The sequence below is a fragment of the Phyllobates terribilis genome, unplaced genomic scaffold, assembly GCF_046119375.1.
Source record: "Phyllobates terribilis strain yellow unplaced genomic scaffold, ASM4611937v1 Scaffold_4__5_contigs__length_816908805, whole genome shotgun sequence".
NCBI lineage: Eukaryota > Metazoa > Chordata > Amphibia > Anura > Dendrobatidae > Phyllobates > Phyllobates terribilis.
Window position 1 is genome coordinate 255,662,454 of NW_027362764.1, and position 17,599 is coordinate 255,680,052.

Genomic DNA, 17,599 nt, shown 5'->3' on the forward strand with positions numbered 1-17,599 from the left:
TGCTTGGAAAGCATAAGCAAATACTATGGGACACCAACTCCCCAATAATGGGACTTATGCTTGTAATATGCTGTACTGCATGGCTCTTGTAAGGGGCATTGCAACTAGCTCCGTCCTAATTTTTGGCAGCTTTTGCTGGGAAAGCATAAGCAAATACTATGGGACACCCACTCCCCAATAATGGGACTTATGTTTGTAATATGCTGTACTGCATGGCTCTTGTAAGGGGCATTGCAAGTTGCTCCGTTATAATTTTTGGCAGCTTTTGCTGGGAAAGCATAAGCAAATACTATGGGGCACCCACTCCCCAATAATGGGACTTATGTTTGTAATATGCTCTACTGCATGGCTCTTGTAAGGGGCATTGCAAGTTGCTCCATCCTAATTTTTGGCAGTTTTTGCTGGGAAAGCATAAGCAAATACTATGGGACACCCACTCCCCAATAGTGGGACTTATGTTTGTAATATGCTGTACTGCATGGCTCTTGTAAGGGGCATTGCAAGTTGCTCCGTCCTAATTTTTGGCAGCTTTTGCTGGGAAAGCATAAGCAAATACTATGGGACACCCACTCCCCAATAATGGGACTTATGTTTGCAATATGCTGTACTGCATGGCTCTTGTAAGGCGCATTGCAAGTTTCTCCGTCCTAATGTTTGGCAGCTTTTGCTTGGAAAGCATAAGCAAATACTATGGGACACCAACTCCCCAATAATGGGACTTATGCTTGTAATATGCTGTACTGCATGGCTCTTGTAAGGGGCATTGCAACTAGCTCCGTCCTAATTTTTGGCAGCTTTTGCTGGGAAAGCATAAGCAAATACTATGGGACACCCACTCCCCAATAATGGGACTTATGTTTGTAATATGCTGCACTGCATGGCTCTTGTAAGGGGCATTGCAAGTTGCTCCGTCCTAATTTTTGGCAGCTTTTGCTTGGAAAGCATAAGCAAATACTATGGGACACCCACTCCCCAATAATGGGACTTATGTTTGTAATATGCTGTACTGCATGGCTCTTGTAAGGGGCATTGCAAGTTGCTCCGTCCTAATTTTTGGCAGCTTTTGCTGGGAAAGCACAAGCAAATACTATGGGACACCCACTCCCCAATAATGGGTCTTATGTTTGTAATATGCTGTACTGCGTGGCTCTTGTAAGGGGCATTGCAAGTTGCTCCGTCCTAATTTTTGGCAGCTTTTGCTGGGAAAGCATAAGCAAATACTATGGGACACCCACTCCCCAATAATGGGACTTATGTTTGTAATATGCTGTACTGCATGGCTCTTGTAAGGGGCATTGCAAGTTGCTCCGTCCTAATTTTTGGCAGCTTTTGCTGGGAAAGCATAAGCAAATACTATGGGACACCCACTCCCCAATAATGGGACTTATGTTTGTAATATGCTGTACTGCATGGCTCTTGTAAGGGGCATTGCAAGTTGCTCCGTCCTAATTTTTGGCAGCTTTTGCTGGGAAAGCATAAGCAAATACTATGGGACACCCACTCCCCAATAATGGGACTTATGTTTGCAATATGCTGTACTGCATGGCTCTTGTAAGGCGCATTGCAAGTTGCTCCGTCCTAATGTTTGGCAGCTTTTGCTTGGAAAGCATAAGCAAATACTATGGGACACCAACTCCCCAATAATGGGACTTATGCTTGTAATATGCTGTACTGCATGGCTCTTGTAAGGGGCATTGCAACTAGCTCCGTCCTAATTTTTGGCAGCTTTTGCTGGGAAAGCATAAGCAAATACTATGGGACACCCACTCCCCAATAATGGGACTTATGTTTGTAATATGCTGTACTGCATGGCTCTTGTAAGGGGCATTGCAAGTTGCACCGTTATAATTTTTGGCAGCTTTTGCTGGGAAAGCATAAGCAAATACTATGGGGCACCCACTCCCCAATAATGGGACTTATGTTTGTAATATGCTCTACTGCATGGCTCTTGTAAGGGGCATTGCAAGTTGCTCCGTCCTAATTTTTGGCAGTTTTTGCTGGGAAAGCATAAGCAAATACTATGGGACACCCACTCCCCAATAGTGGGACTTATGTTTGTAATATGCTGTACTGCATGGCTCTTGTAAGGGGCATTGCAAGTTGCTACGTCCTAATTTTTGCCAGCTTTTGCTTGGAAAGCATAAGCAAATACTATGGGACACCCTCTCCCCACTAATGGGACTTATGTTTGTAATATGCTGTACTGCATGGCTCTTGTAAGGGGCCTTGCAAGTTGCTCCGTCCTAATTTTTGGCAGCTTTTGCTGGGAAAACATAAGCAAATACCATGGGACACCCACTCCCCAATAATGGGACTTATGTTTGTAATATGCTGTACTGCATGGCTCTTGTAAGGGGCCTTGAAAGTTGCTCCGTCCTAATTTTTGGCAGCTTTTGCTGGGAAAACATAAGCAAATACCATGGGACACCCACTCCCCAATAATGGGACTTATGTTTGTAATATGCTGCACTGCATGGCTCTTGTAAGGGGCATTGCAAGTTGCTCCGTCCTAATTTTTGGCAGCTTTTGCTGGGAAAGCATAAACAAATACTATGGGACACCCACTCCCCAATAATGGGACTTATGTTTGTAATATGCTGTACTGCATGGCTCTTGTAATGGGCATTGCAAGTTGCTCCGTCCTAATTTTTGGCAGCTTTTGCTGGGAAAGCATAAGCAAATACTATGGGACACCCACTCCCCATTAATGGGACTTATGTTTGTAATATGCTGTACTGCATGGCTCTTGTAAGGGGCATTGCAAGTTGTTCCGTCCTAATTTTTGGCAGCTTTTGCTGGGAAAGCATAAGCAAATACTATGGGACACCCACTCCCCAATAATGGGACTTATGTTTGTAATATGCTGTACTGCATGGCTCTTGTAAGGGGCATTGCAAGTAGCTCCGTCCTAATTTTTGGCAGCTTTTGCTGGGAAAGCATAAGCAAATACTATGGGACACCCACTCCCCAATAATGGGACTTATGTTTGTAATATGCTGTACTGCATGGCTCTTGTAAGGGGCATTGCAAGTTGCTCCATCCTAATTTTTGGCAGCTTTTGCTTGGAAAGCATAAGCAAATACTATGGGACACCCACTCCCCAATAATGGGACTTATGTTTGTAATATGCTGTACTGCATGGCTCTTGTAAGGGGCATTGCAAGTTGCTCCGTCCTAATTTTTGGCAGCTTTTGCTGGGAAAGCACAAGCAAATACTATGGGACACCCACTCCCCAATAATGGGTCTTATGTTTGTAATATGCTGTACTGCGTGGCTCTTGTAAGGGGCATTGCAAGTTGCTCCGTCCTAATTTTTGGCAGCTTTTGCTGGGAAAGCATAAGCAAATACTATGGGACACCCACTCCCCAATAATGGGACTTATGTTTGTAATATGCTGTACTGCATGGCTCTTGTAAGGGGCATTGCAAGTTGCTCCGTCCTAATTTTTGGCAGCTTTTGCTGGGAAAGCATAAGCAAATACTATGGGACACCCACTCCCCAATAATGGGACTTATGTTTGTAATATGCTGTACTGCATGGCTCTTGTAAGGGGCATTGCAAGTTGCTCCGTCCTAATTTTTGGCAGCTTTTGCTGGGAAAGCATAAGCAAATACTATGGGACACCCACTCCCCAATAATGGGACTTATGTTTGCAATATGCTGTACTGCATGGCTCTTGTAAGGCGCATTGCAAGTTGCTCCGTCCTAATGTTTGGCAGCTTTTGCTTGGAAAGCATAAGCAAATACTATGGGACACCAACTCCCCAATAATGGGACTTATGCTTGTAATATGCTGTACTGCATGGCTCTTGTAAGGGGCATTGCAACTAGCTCCGTCCTAATTTTTGGCAGCTTTTGCTGGGAAAGCATAAGCAAATACTAAGGGACACCCACTCCCCAATAATGGGACTTATGTTTGTAATATGCTGTACTGCATGGCTCTTGTAAGGGGCATTGCAAGTTGCTCCGTTATAATTTTTGGCAGCTTTTGCTTGGAAAGCATAAGCAAATACTATGGGGCACCCACTCCCCAATAATGGGACTTATGTTTGTAATATGCTCTACTGCATGGCTCTTGTAAGGGGCATTGCAAGTTGCTCCGTCCTAATTTTTGGCAGTTTTTGCTGGGAAAGCATAAGCAAATACTATGGGACACCCACTCCCCAATAGTGGGACTTATGTTTGTAATATGCTGTACTGCATGGCTCTTGTAAGGGGCATTGCAAGTTGCTCCGTCCTAATTTTTGGCAGCTTTTGCTGGGAAAGCATAAGCAAATACTATGGGACACCCACTCCCCAATAATGGGACTTATGTTTGCAATATGCTGTACTGCATGGCTCTTGTAAGGCGCATTGCAAGTTTCTCCGTCCTAATGTTTGGCTGCTTTTGCTTGGAAAGCATAAGCAAATACTATGGGACACCAACTCCCCAATAATGGGACTTATGCTTGTAATATGCTGTACTGCATGGCTCTTGTAAGGGGCATTGCAAGTTGCTCCGTCCTAATTTTTGGCAGCTTTTGCTGGGAAAGCACAAGCAAATACTATGGGACACCCACTCCCCAATAATGGGTCTTATGTTTGTAATATGCTGTACTGCGTGGCTCTTGTAAGGGGCATTGCAAGTTGCTCCGTCCTAATTTTTGGCAGCTTTTGCTGGGAAAGCATAAGCAAATACTATGGGACACCCACTCCCCAATAATGGGACTTATGTTTGTAATATGCTGTACTGCATGGCTCTTGTAAGGGGCATTGCAAGTTGCTCCGTCCTAATTTTTGGCAGCTTTTGCTGGGAAAGCATAAGCAAATACTATGGGACACCCACTCCCCAATAATGGGACTTATGTTTGTAATATGCTGTACTGCATGGCTCTTGTAAGGGGCATTGCAAGTTGCTCCGTCCTAATTTTTGGCAGCTTTTGCTGGGAAAGCATAAGCAAATACTATGGGACACCCACTCCCCAATAATGGGACTTATGTTTGCAATATGCTGTACTGCATGGCTCTTGTAAGGCGCATTGCAAGTTGCTCCGTCCTAATGTTTGGCAGCTTTTGCTTGGAAAGCATAAGCAAATACTATGGGACACCAACTCCCCAATAATGGGACTTATGCTTGTAATATGCTGTACTGCATGGCTCTTGTAAGGGGCATTGCAACTAGCTCCGTCCTAATTTTTGGCAGCTTTTGCTGGGAAAGCATAAGCAAATACTATGGGACACCCACTCCCCAATAATGGGACTTATGTTTGTAATATGCTGTACTGCATGGCTCTTGTAAGGGGCATTGCAAGTTGCTCCGTTATAATTTTTGGCAGCTTTTGCTGGGAAAGCATAAGCAAATACTATGGGGCACCCACTCCCCAATAATGGGACTTATGTTTGTAATATGCTCTACTGCATGGCTCTTGTAAGGGGCATTGCAAGTTGCTCCGTCCTAATTTTTGGCAGTTTTTGCTGGGAAAGCATAAGCAAATACTATGGGACACCCACTCCCCAATAGTGGGACTTATGTTTGTAATATGCTGTACTACATGGCTCTTGTAAGGGGCATTGCAAGTTGCTCCGTCCTAATTTTTGCCAGCTTTTGCTTGGAAAGCATAAGCAAATACTATGGGACACCCTCTCCCCACTAATGGGACTTATGTTTGTAATATGCTGTACTGCATGGCTCTTGTAAGGGGCCTTGCAAGTTGCTCCGTCCTAATTTTTGGCAGCTTTTGCTGGGAAAACATAAGCAAATACCATGGGACACCCACTCCCCAATAATGGGACTTATGTTTGTAATATGCTGCACTGCATGGCTCTTGTAAGGGGCATTGCAAGTTGCTCCGTCCTAATTTTTGGCAGCTTTTGCTGGGAAAGCATAAGCAAATACTATGGGACACCCACTCCCCAATAATGGGACTTATGTTTGTAATATGCTGTACTGCATGGCTCTTGTAAGGGGCATTGCAAGTTGCTCCGTCCTAATTTTTGGCAGCTTTTGCTGGGAAAGCATAAGCAAATACTATGGGACACCCACTCCCTATTAATGGGACTTATGTTTGTAATATGCTATACTGCATGGCTCTTGTAAGGGTCATTGCAAGTTGTTCCGTCCTAATTTTTGGCAGCTTTTGCTGGGAAAGCATAAGCAAATACTATGGGACACCCACTCCCCAATAATGGGACTTATGTTTGTAATATGCTGTACTGCATGGCTCTTGTAAGGGGCATTGCAAGTAGCTCCGTCCTAATTTTTGGCAGCTTTTGCTGGGAAAGCATAAGCAAATACTATGGGACACCCACTCCCCAATAATGGGACTTATGTTTGCAATATGCTGTACTGCATGGCTCTTGTAAGGCGCATTGCAAGTTGCTCCGTCCTAATGTTTGGCAGCTTTTGCTTGGAAAGCATAAGCAAATACTATGGGACACCAACTCCCCAATAATGGGACTTATGCTTGTAATATGCTGTACTGCATGGCTCTTGTAAGGGGCATTGCAACTAGCTCCGTCCTAATATTTGGCAGCTTTTGCTGGGAAAGCATAAGCAAATACTATGGGACACCCACTCCCCAATAATGGGACTTATGTTTGTAATATGCTGTACTGCATGGCTCTTGTAAGGGGCATTGCAAGTTGCTCCGTCCTAATTTTTGGCAGCTTTTGCTTGGAAAGCATAAGCAAATACTATGGGACACCCACTCCCCAATAATGGGACTTATGTTTGTAATATGCTGTACTGCATGGCTCTTGTAAGGGGCATTGCAAGTTGCTCCGTCCTAATTTTTGGCAGCTTTTGCTGGGAAAGCACAAGCAAATACTATGGGACACCCACTCCCCAATAATGGGACTTATGTTTGTAATATGCTGTACTGCGTGGCTCTTGTAAGGGGCATTGCAAGTTGCTCCGTCCTAATTTTTGGCAGCTTTTGCTGGGAAACCATAAGCAAATACTATGGGACACCCACTCCCCAATAATGGGACTTATGTTTGTAATATGCTGTACTGCATGGCTCTTGTAAGGGGCATTGCAAGTTGCTCCGTCCTAATTTTTGGCAGCTTTTGCTGGGAAAGCATAAGCAAATACTATGGGACACCCACTCCCCAATAATGGGACTTATGTTTGTAATATGCTGTACTGCATGGCTCTTGTAAGGGGCATTGCAAGTTGCTCCGTCCTAATTTTTGGCAGCTTTTGCTGGGAAAGCATAAGCAAATACTATGGGACACCCACTCCCCAATAATGGGACTTATGTTTGCAATATGCTGTACTGCATGGCTCTTGTAAGGCGCATTGCAAGTTGCTCCGTCCTAATGTTTGGCAGCTTTTGCTTGGAAAGCATAAGCAAATACTATGGGACACCAACTCCCCAATAATGGGACTTATGCTTGTAATATGCTGTACTGCATGGCTCTTGTAAGGGGCATTGCAACTAGCTCCGTCCTAATTTTTGGCAGCTTTTGCTGGGAAAGCATAAGCAAATACTATGGGACACCCACTCCCCAATAATGGGACTTATGTTTGTAATATGCTGTACTGCATGGCTCTTGTAAGGGGCATTGCAAGTTGCTCCGTCATAATTTTTGGCAGCTTTTGCTGGGAAAGCATAAGCAAATACTATGGGGCACCCACTCCCCAATAATGGGACTTATGTTTGTAATATGCTGTACTGCATGGCTCTTGTAAGGGGCATTGCAAGTTGCTCCGTCCTAATTTTTGGCAGTTTTTGCTGGGAAAGCATAAGCAAATACTATGGGACACCCACTCCCCAATAGTGGGACTTATGTTTGTAATATGCTGTACTGCATGGCTCTTGTAAGGGGCATTGCAAGTTGCTCCGTCCTAATTTTTGCCAGCTTTTGCTTGGAAAGCATAAGCAAATACTATGGGACACCCTCTCCCCAATAATGGGACTTATGTTTGTAATATGCTGTACTGCATGGCTCTTGTAAGGGGCCTTGCAAGTTGCTCCGTCCTAATTTTTGGCAGCTTTTGCTGGGAAAACATAAGCAAATACCATGGGACACCCACTCCCCAATAATGGGACTTATGTTTGTAATATGCTGCACTGCATGGCTCTTGTAAGGGGCATTGCAAGTTGCTCCGTCCTAATTTTTGGCAGCTTTTGCTGGGAAAGCATAAGCAAATACTATGGAACACCCACTCCCCAATAATGGGACTTATGTTTGTAATATGCTGTACTGCATGGCTCTTGTAAGGGGCATTGCAAGTTGCTCCGTCCTAATTTTTGCCAGCTTTTGCTTGGAAAGCATAAGCAAATACTATGGGACACCCTCTCCCCAATAATGGGACTTATGTTTGTAATATGCTGTACTGCATTGCTCTTGTAAGGGGCCTTGCAAGTTGCTCCGTCCTAATTTTTGGCAGCTTTTGCTGGGAAAACATAAGCAAATACCATGGGACACCCACTCCCCAATAATGGGACTTATGTTTGTAATATGCTGCACTGCATGGCTCTTGTAAGGGGCATTGCAAGTTGCTCCGTCCTAATTTTTGGCAGCTTTTGCTGGGAAAGCATAAACAAATACTATGGGACACCCACTCCCCAATAATGGGACTTATGTTTGTAATATGCTGTACTGCATGGCTCTTGTAATGGGCATTGCAAGTTGCTCCGTCCTAATTTTTGGCAGCTTTTGCTGGGAAAGCATAAGCAAATACTATGGGACACCCACTCCCCATTAATGGGACTTATGTTTGTAATATGCTGTACTGCATGGCTCTTGTAAGGGGCATTGCAAGTTGTTCCGTCCTAATTTTTGGCAGCTTTTGCTGGGAAAGCATAAGCAAATACTATGGGACACCCACTCCCCAATAATGGGACTTATGTTTGTAATATGCTGTACTGCATGGCTCTTGTAAGGGGCATTGCAAGTTGCTCCGTCCTAATTTTTGGCAGCTTTTGCTGGTAAAGCATAAGCAAATACTATGGGACACCCACTCCCCAATAATGGGACTTATGTTTGTAATATGCTGTACTGCATGGCTCTTGTAAGGGGCATTACAAGTTGCTCCGTCATAATTTTTGGCAGCTTTTGATGGGAAAGCATAAGCAAATACTATGGGACACCCACTCCCCAATAATGGGACATATGTTTGTAATATGCTGTACTGCATGGCTCTTGTAAGGGGCATTGCAAGTTGCTCCGTCCTAATTTTTGGCAGTTTTTGCTGGGAAAGCATAAGCAAATACTATGGGACACCCACTCCCCAATAGTGGGACTTATGTTTGTAATATGATGTACTGCATGGCTCTTGTAAGGGGCCTTGCAAGTTGCTCCGTCCTAATTTTTGGCAGCTTTTGCTGGGAAAACATAAGCAAATACCATGGGACACCCACTCCCCAATAATGGGACTTATGGTTGTAATATGCTGCACTGCATGGCTCTTGTAAGGGGCATTGCAAGTTGCTCCGTCCTAATTTTTGGCAGCTTTTGCTGGGAAAGCATAAGCAAATACTATGGGACACCCACTCCCCAATAATGGGACTTATGTTTGTAATATGCTGTACTGCATGGCTCTTGTAAGGGGCATTGCAAGTTGCTCCGTCCTAATTTTTGGCAGCTTTTGCTGGGAAAGCATAAGCAAATACTATGGGACACCCACTCCCCAATAATGGGACTTATGTTTGTAATATGCTGTACTGCATGGCTCTTGTAAGGGGCATTGCAAGTTGTTCCGTCCTAATTTTTGGCAGCTTTTGCTGGGAAAGCATAAGCAAATACTATGGGACACCCACTCCCCAATAATGGGACTTATGTTTGTAATATGCTGTACTGCATGGCTCTTGTAAGGGGCATTGCAAGTTGCTCCGTCCTAATTTTTGGCAGCTTTTGCTTGGAAAGCATAAGAAAATACTATGGGACACCCTCTCCCCAAGAATGGGACTTATGTTTCTAATATGCTGTATTGCATGGCTCTTGTAAGGGGCATTGCAAGTTGCTCCATCCTAATTTTTGGCAGCTTTTGCTGGGAAAGCATAAGCAAATACTATGGAACACCCACTCCCCAATAATGGGACTTATGTTTGTAATATGCTGTACTGATGGCTCTTGTAAGGGGCATTGCAAGTTGCTCCGTCCTAAGTTTTGGCAGTTTTTGCTGGGAAAGCATAAGCAAATACTATGGGACACCCACTCACCAATAGTGTGATTTATGTTTGTAATATGCTGTACTGCATGGCTCTTGTAAGGGGCATTGCAAGTTGCTCTGTCCTAATTTTTGCCAGCTTTTGTTTGGAAAGGATAAGCAAATACTATGGGACACCATCTCCCCAATAATGGGACTTATGTTTGTAATATGCTGTACTGCGTGGCTCTTGTAAGGGGCATTGCAAGTTGCTCCGTCCTAATTTTTGGCAGCTTTTGCTGGGAAAGCATAAGCAAATACTATGGGACACCCACTCCCCAATAATGGGACTTATGTTTGTAATATGCTGTACTGCATGGCTCTTGTAAGGGGCATTGCAAGTTGCTCCGTCCTAATTTTTGGCAGCTTTTGCTGGGAAAGCATAAGCAAATACTATGGGACACCCACTCCCCAATAATGGGACTTATGTTTGTAATATGCTGTACTGCATGGCTCTTGTAAGGGGCATTGCAAGTTGCTCCGTCCTAATTTTTGGCAGCTTTTGCTGGGAAAGCATAAGCAAATACTATGGGACACCCACTCCCCAATAATGGGACTTATGTTTGCAATATGCTGTACTGCATGGCTCTTGTAAGGCGCATTGCAAGTTGCTCCGTCCTAATGTTTGGCAGCTTTTGCTTGGAAAGCATAAGCAAATACTATGGGACACCAACTCCCCAATAATGGGACTTATGCTTGTAATATGCTGTACTGCATGGCTCTTGTAAGGGGCATTGCAACTAGCTCCGTCTTAATTTTTGGCAGCTTTTGCTGGGAAAGCATAAGCAAATACTATGGGACACCCACTCCCCAATAATGGGACTTATGTTTGTAATATGCTGTACTGCATGGCTCTTGTAAGGGGCATTGCAAGTTGCTCCGTCCTAATTTTTGGCAGTTTTTGCTGGGAAAGCATAAGCAAATACTATGGGACACCCACTCCCCAATAGTGGGACTTATGTTTGTAATATGCTGTACTGCATGGCTCTTGTAAGGGGCATTGCAAGTTGCTCCGTCCTAATTTTTGCCAGCTTTTGCTTGGAAAGCATAAGCAAATACTATGGGACACCCTCTCCCCAATAATGGGACTTATGTTTGTAATATGCTGTACTGCATGGCTCTTGTAAGGGGCCTTGCAAGTTGCTCCGTCCTAATTTTTGGCAGCTTTTGCTGGGAAAACATAAGCAAATACCATGGGACACCCACTCCCCAATAATGGGACTTATGTTTGTAATATGCTGCACTGCATGGCTCTTGTAAGGGGCATTGCAAGTTGCTCCGTCCTAATTTTTGGCAGCTTTTGCTGGGAAAGCATAAGCAAATACTATGGAACACCCACTCCCCAATAATGGGACTTATGTTTGTAATATGCTGTACTGCATGGCTCTTGTAAGGGGCATTGCAAGTTGCTCCGTCCTAATTTTTGCCAGCTTTTGCTTGGAAAGCATAAGCAAATACTATGGGACACCCTCTCCCCAATAATGGGACTTATGTTTGTAATATGCTGTACTGCATGGCTCTTGTAAGGGGCCTTGCAAGTTGCTCCGTCCTAATTTTTGGCAGCTTTTGCTGGGAAAACATAAGCAAATACCATGGGACACCCACTCCCCAATAATGGGACTTATGTTTGTAATATGCTGCACTGCATGGCTCTTGTAAGGGGCATTGCAAGTTGCTCCGTCCTAATTTTTGGCAGCTTTTGCTGGGAAAGCATAAACAAATACTATGGGACACCCACTCCCCAATAATAGGACTTATGTTTGTAATATGCTGTACTGCATGGCTCTTGTAATGGGCATTGCAAGTTGCTCCGTCCTAATTTTTGGCAGCTTTTGCTGGGAAAGCATAAGCAAATACTATGGGACACCCACTCCCCATTAATGGGACTTATGTTTGTAATATGCTGTACTGCATGGCTCTTGTAAGGGGCATTGCAAGTTGTTCCGTTCTAATTTTTGGCAGCTTTTGCTGGGAAAGCATAAGCAAATACTATGGGACACCCACTCCCCAATAATGGGACTTATGTTTGTAATATGCTGTACTGCATGGCTCTTGTAAGGGGCATTGCAAGTAGCTCCGTCCTAATTTTTGGCAGCTTTTGCTGGGAAAGCATAAGCAAATACTATGGGACACCCACTCCCCAATAATGGGACTTATGTTTGTAATATGCTGTACTGCATGGCTCTTGTAAGGGGCATTGCAAGTAGCTCCGTCCTAATTTTTGGCAGCTTTTGCTGGGAAAGCATAAGCAAATACTATGGGACACCCACTCCCCAATAATGGGACTTATGTTTGTAATATGCTGTACTGCATGGCTCTTGTAAGGGGCATTGCAAGTTGCTCCGTCCTAATTTTTGGCAGCTTTTGCTTGGAAAGCATAAGCAAATACTATGGGACACCCTCTCCCCAAGAATGGGACTTATGTTTCTAATATGCTGTATTGCATGGCTCTTGTAAGGGGCATTGCAAGTTGCTCTGTCCTAATTTTTGGCAGCTTTTGCTGGGAAAGCATAAGCAAATACTATGGGACACTCACTCCCCAATAATGGGACTTATGTTTGTAATATGCTGTACTGATGGCTCTTGTAAGGGGCATTGCAAGTTGCTCCGTCCTAATTTTTGGCAGTTTTTGCTGGGAAAGCATAAGCAAATACTATGGGACACCCACTCCCCAATAGTGTGACTTATGTTTGTAATATGCTGTACTGCATGGCTCTTGTAAGGGGCATTGCAAGTTGCTCTGTCCTAATTTTTGCCAGCTTTTGTTTGGAAAGGATAAGCAAATACTATGGGACACCCTCTCCCCAATAATGGGACTTATGTTTGTAATATGCTGTACTGCATTGCACTTGTAAGGGGCCTTGCAAGTTGCTTCGTCCTAATTTTTGGCAGCTTTTGCTGGGAAAACATAAGCAAATACCATGGGACACCCACTCCCCAATAATGGGACTTATGTTTGTAATATGCTGCACTGCATGGCTCTTGTAAGGGGCATTGCAAGTTGCTCCGTCCTAATTTTTGGCAGCTTTTGCTGGGAAAGCATAAGCAAATACTATGGGACACCCACTCCCCAATAATGGGACTTATGTTTGTAATATGCTGTACTGCATGGCTCTTGTAAGGGGCATTGCAAGTTGCTCCGTCCTAATTTTTGGTAGCTTTTGCTGGGAAAGCATAAACAAATACTATGGGACACCCACTCCCCAATAATAGGACTTATGTTTGTAATATGCTGTACTGCATGGCTCTTGTAATGGGCATTGCAAGTTGCTCCGTCCTAATTTTTGGCAGCTTTTGCTGGGAAAGCATAAGCAAATACTATGGGACACCCACTCCCCATTAATGGGACTTATGTTTGTAATATGCTGTACTGCATGGCTCTTGTAAGGGGCATTGCAAGTTGTTCCGTTCTAATTTTTGGCAGCTTTTGCTGGGAAAGCATAAGCAAATACTATGGGACACCCACTCCCCAATAATGGGACTTATGTTTGTAATATGCTGTACTGCATGGCTCTTGTAAGGGGCATTGCAAGTAGCTCCGTCCTAATTTTTGGCAGCTTTTGCTGGGAAAGCATAAGCAAATACTATGGGACACCCACTCCCCAATAATGGGACTTATGTTTGTAATATGCTGTACTGCATGGCTCTTGTAAGGGGCATTGCAAGTTGCTCCATCATAATTTTTGGCAGCTTTTGATGGGAAAGCATAAGCAAATACTATGGGACACCCACTCCTCAATAATGGGACATATGTTTGTAATATGCTGTACTGCATGGCTCTTGTAAGGGGCATTGCAAGTTGCTCCGTCCTAATTTTTGGCAGTTTTTGCTGGGAAAGCATAAGCAAATACTATGGGACACCCACTCCCCAATAGTGGGACTTATGTTTGTAATATGCTGTACTGCATGGCTCTTGTAAGGGGCCTTGCAAGTTGCTCCGTCCTAATTTTTGGCAGCTTTTGCTGGGAAAACATAAGCAAGTACCATGGGACACCCACTCCCCAATAATGGGACTTATGGTTGTAATATGCTGCACTGCATGGCTCTTGTAAGGGGCATTGCAAGTTGCTCCGTCCTAATTTTTGGCAGCTTTTGCTGGGAAAGCATAAGCAAATACTATGGGACACCCACTCCCCAATAATGGGACTTATGTTTGTAATATGCTGTACTGCATGGCTCTTGTAAGGGGCATTGCAAGTTGCTCCGTCCTAATTTTTGGCAGCTTTTGCTGGGAAAGCATAAGCAAATACTATGGGACACCCACTCCCCAATAATGGGACTTATGTTTGTAATATGCTGTACTGCATGGCTCTTGTAAGGGGCATTGCAAGTTGCTCCGTCCTAATTTTTGGCAGTTTTTGCTGGGAAAGCATAAGCAAATACTATGGGACACCCACTCCCCAATAGTGTGACTTATGTTTGTAATATGCTGTACTGCATGGCTCTTGTAAGGGGCATTGCAAGTTGCTCTGTCCTAATTTTTGCCAGCTTTTGTTTGGAAAGGATAAGCAAATCCTATGGGACACCCTCTCCCCAATAATGGGACTTATGTTTGTAATATGCTGTACTGCATTGCTCTTGTAAGGGGCCTTGCAAGTTGCTTCGTCCTAATTTTTGGCAGCTTTTGCTGGGAAAACATAAGCAAATACCATGGGACACCCACTCCCCAATAATGGGACTTATGTTTGTAATATGCTGCACTGCATGGCTCTTGTAAGGGGCATTGCAAGTTGCTCCGTCCTAATTTTTGGCAGCTTTTGCTGGGAAAGCATAAGCAAATACTATGGGACACCCACTCCCCAATAATGGGACTTATGTTTGTAATATGCTGTACTGCATGGCTCTTGTAAGGGGCATTGCAAGTTGCTCCGTCCTAATTTTTGGCAGCTTTTGCTTGGAAAGCATAAGCAAATACTATGGGACACCCACTCCCCAATAATGGGACTTATGTTTCTAATATGCTGTATTGCATGGCTCTTGTAAGGGGCATTGCAAGTTGCTCCGTCCTAATTTTTGGCAGCTTTTGCTGGGAAAGCATAAGAAAATACTATGGGACACCCACTCCCCAATAATGGGACTTATGTTTGTAATATGCTGTACTGTATGGCTCTTGTAAGGGGCATTGGAAGTTGCTTCGTCCTAATTTTTGGCAGCTTTTGCTGGGAAAGCATAAGCAAATACTATGGGACACCCACTCCCCAATAATGGGACTTTTGTTTGTAATATGCTGTACTGCATGGCTCTTGTAAGGGGCATTGCAAGTTGCTCTGTCCTAATTTTTGGCAGCTTTTGCTGGGAAAGCATAAGCAAATAATATGGGACACCCACTCCCCAATAATGGGACTTATGTTTGTAATATGCTGTACTGCATGGCTCTTGTAAGGGGCATTGCAAGTTGCTCCGTCCTAATTTTTGGCAGCTTTTGCTTGGAAAGCATAAGCAAATACTATGGGTCATCCACTCCCCAATAATGGGACTTATGTTTGTAATATGCTGTACTGCATGGCTTTTGTAAGGGGCATTGCAAGTTGCTCCGTCCTAATTTTTGGCAACTTTTGCTGGGAAAGCATAAGCAAATACTATGGGACACCCACTCCCCAATAATGGGACTTATGTTTGTAATATGCTGTACTGCATGGCTCTTGTAAGGGGCATTGCAAGTTGCTCCGTCCTAATTTTTGGCAGCTTTTGCTGGGAAAGCATAAGCAAATACTATGGGACACCCACTCCCCAATAATGGGACTTATGTTTGTAATATGCTGTACTGCATGGCTCTTGTAAGGGGCATTGCAAGTTGCTCCATCCTAATTTTTTGGCAGCTTTTGCTGGGAAAGCATAAGCAAATACTATGGGACACCCACTCCCCAATAATGGGACTTATGTTTGTAATATGCTGTACTGCATGGTTCTTGTAAGGGGCATTGCAAGTTGCTCCGTCCTAATTTTTGGCAGCTTTTGCTGGGAAAGCATAAGCAAATACTATGGGACTCCCACTCCCCAATAATGGGACTTATGTTTGTAATATGCTGTACTGCATGGCTCTTGTAAGGGGCATTGGAAGTTGCTCCGTCCTAATTTTTGGCAGCTTTTGCTGGGAAAGCATAAGCAAATACTATGAGACACCCACTCCCCAATAATGGGACTTATGTTTGTAATATGCTGTACTGCATGGCTCTTGTAAGGGGCATTGCAAGTTGCTCCGTCCTAATTTTTGGCAGCTTTTGCTTGGAAAGCATAAGCAAATACTATGGGATACCCACTCCCCAATAATGGGACTTATGTTTGTAATATGCTGTACTGCATGGCTCTTGTAAGGGGCATTACAAGTTGCTCCGTCCTAATTTTTGGCAGCTTTTGCTGGGAAAGCATAAGCAAATACTATGGGACACCCACTCCCCAATAATGGGACTTATGTTTGTAATATGCTGTACTGCATGGCTCTTGTAAGGGGCATTGCAAGTTGCTCCGTCCTAATTTTTTGGCAGCTTTTGCTGGGAAAGCATAAGCAAATACTATGGGACACCCACTCCCCAATAATGGGACTTATGTTTGTAATATGCTGTACTGCATGGCTCTTGTAAGGGGCATTGCAAGTTGCTCCGTCCTAATTTTTGGCAGCTTTTGCTTGGAAAGCATAAGCAAATACTATGGGACACCCACTCCCCAATAATGGGACTTATGTTTGTAATATGCTGTACTGCATGGCTTTTGTAAGGGGCATTGCAAGTTGCTCCGTCCTAATTTTTGGCAACTTTTGCTGGGAAAGCATAAGCAAATACTATGGGACACCCACTCCCCAATAATGGGACTTATGTTTGTAATATGCTGTACTGCATGGCTCTTGTAAGGGGCATTGCAAGTTGCTCCGTCCTAATTTTTGGCAGCTTTTGCTGGGAAAGCATAAGCAAATACTATGGGACACCCACTCCCCAATAATGGGACTTATGTTTGTAATATGCTGTACTGCATGGCTCTTGTAAGGGGCATTGGAAGTTGCTCCATCCTAATTTTTTGGCAGCTTTTGCTGGGAAAGCATAAGCAAATACTATGGGACACCCACTCCCCAATAATGGGACTTATGTTTGTAATATGCTGTACTGCATGGTTCTTGTAAGGGGCATTGCAAGTTGCTCCGTCCTAATTTTTGGCAGCTTTTGCTGGGAAAGCATAAGCAAATACTATGGGACTCCCACTCCCCAATAATGGGACTTATGTTTGTAATATGCTGTACTGCATGGCTCTTGTAAGGGGCATTGGAAGTTGCTCCGTCCTAATTTTTGGCAGCTTTTGCTGGGAAAGCATAAGCAAATACTATGAGACACCCACTCCCCAATAATGGGACTTATGTTTGTAATATGCTGTACTGCATGGCTCTTGTAAGGGGCATTGCAAGTTGCTCCGTCCTAATTTTTGGCAGCTTTTGCTTGGAAAGCATAAGCAAATACTATGGGATACCCACTCCC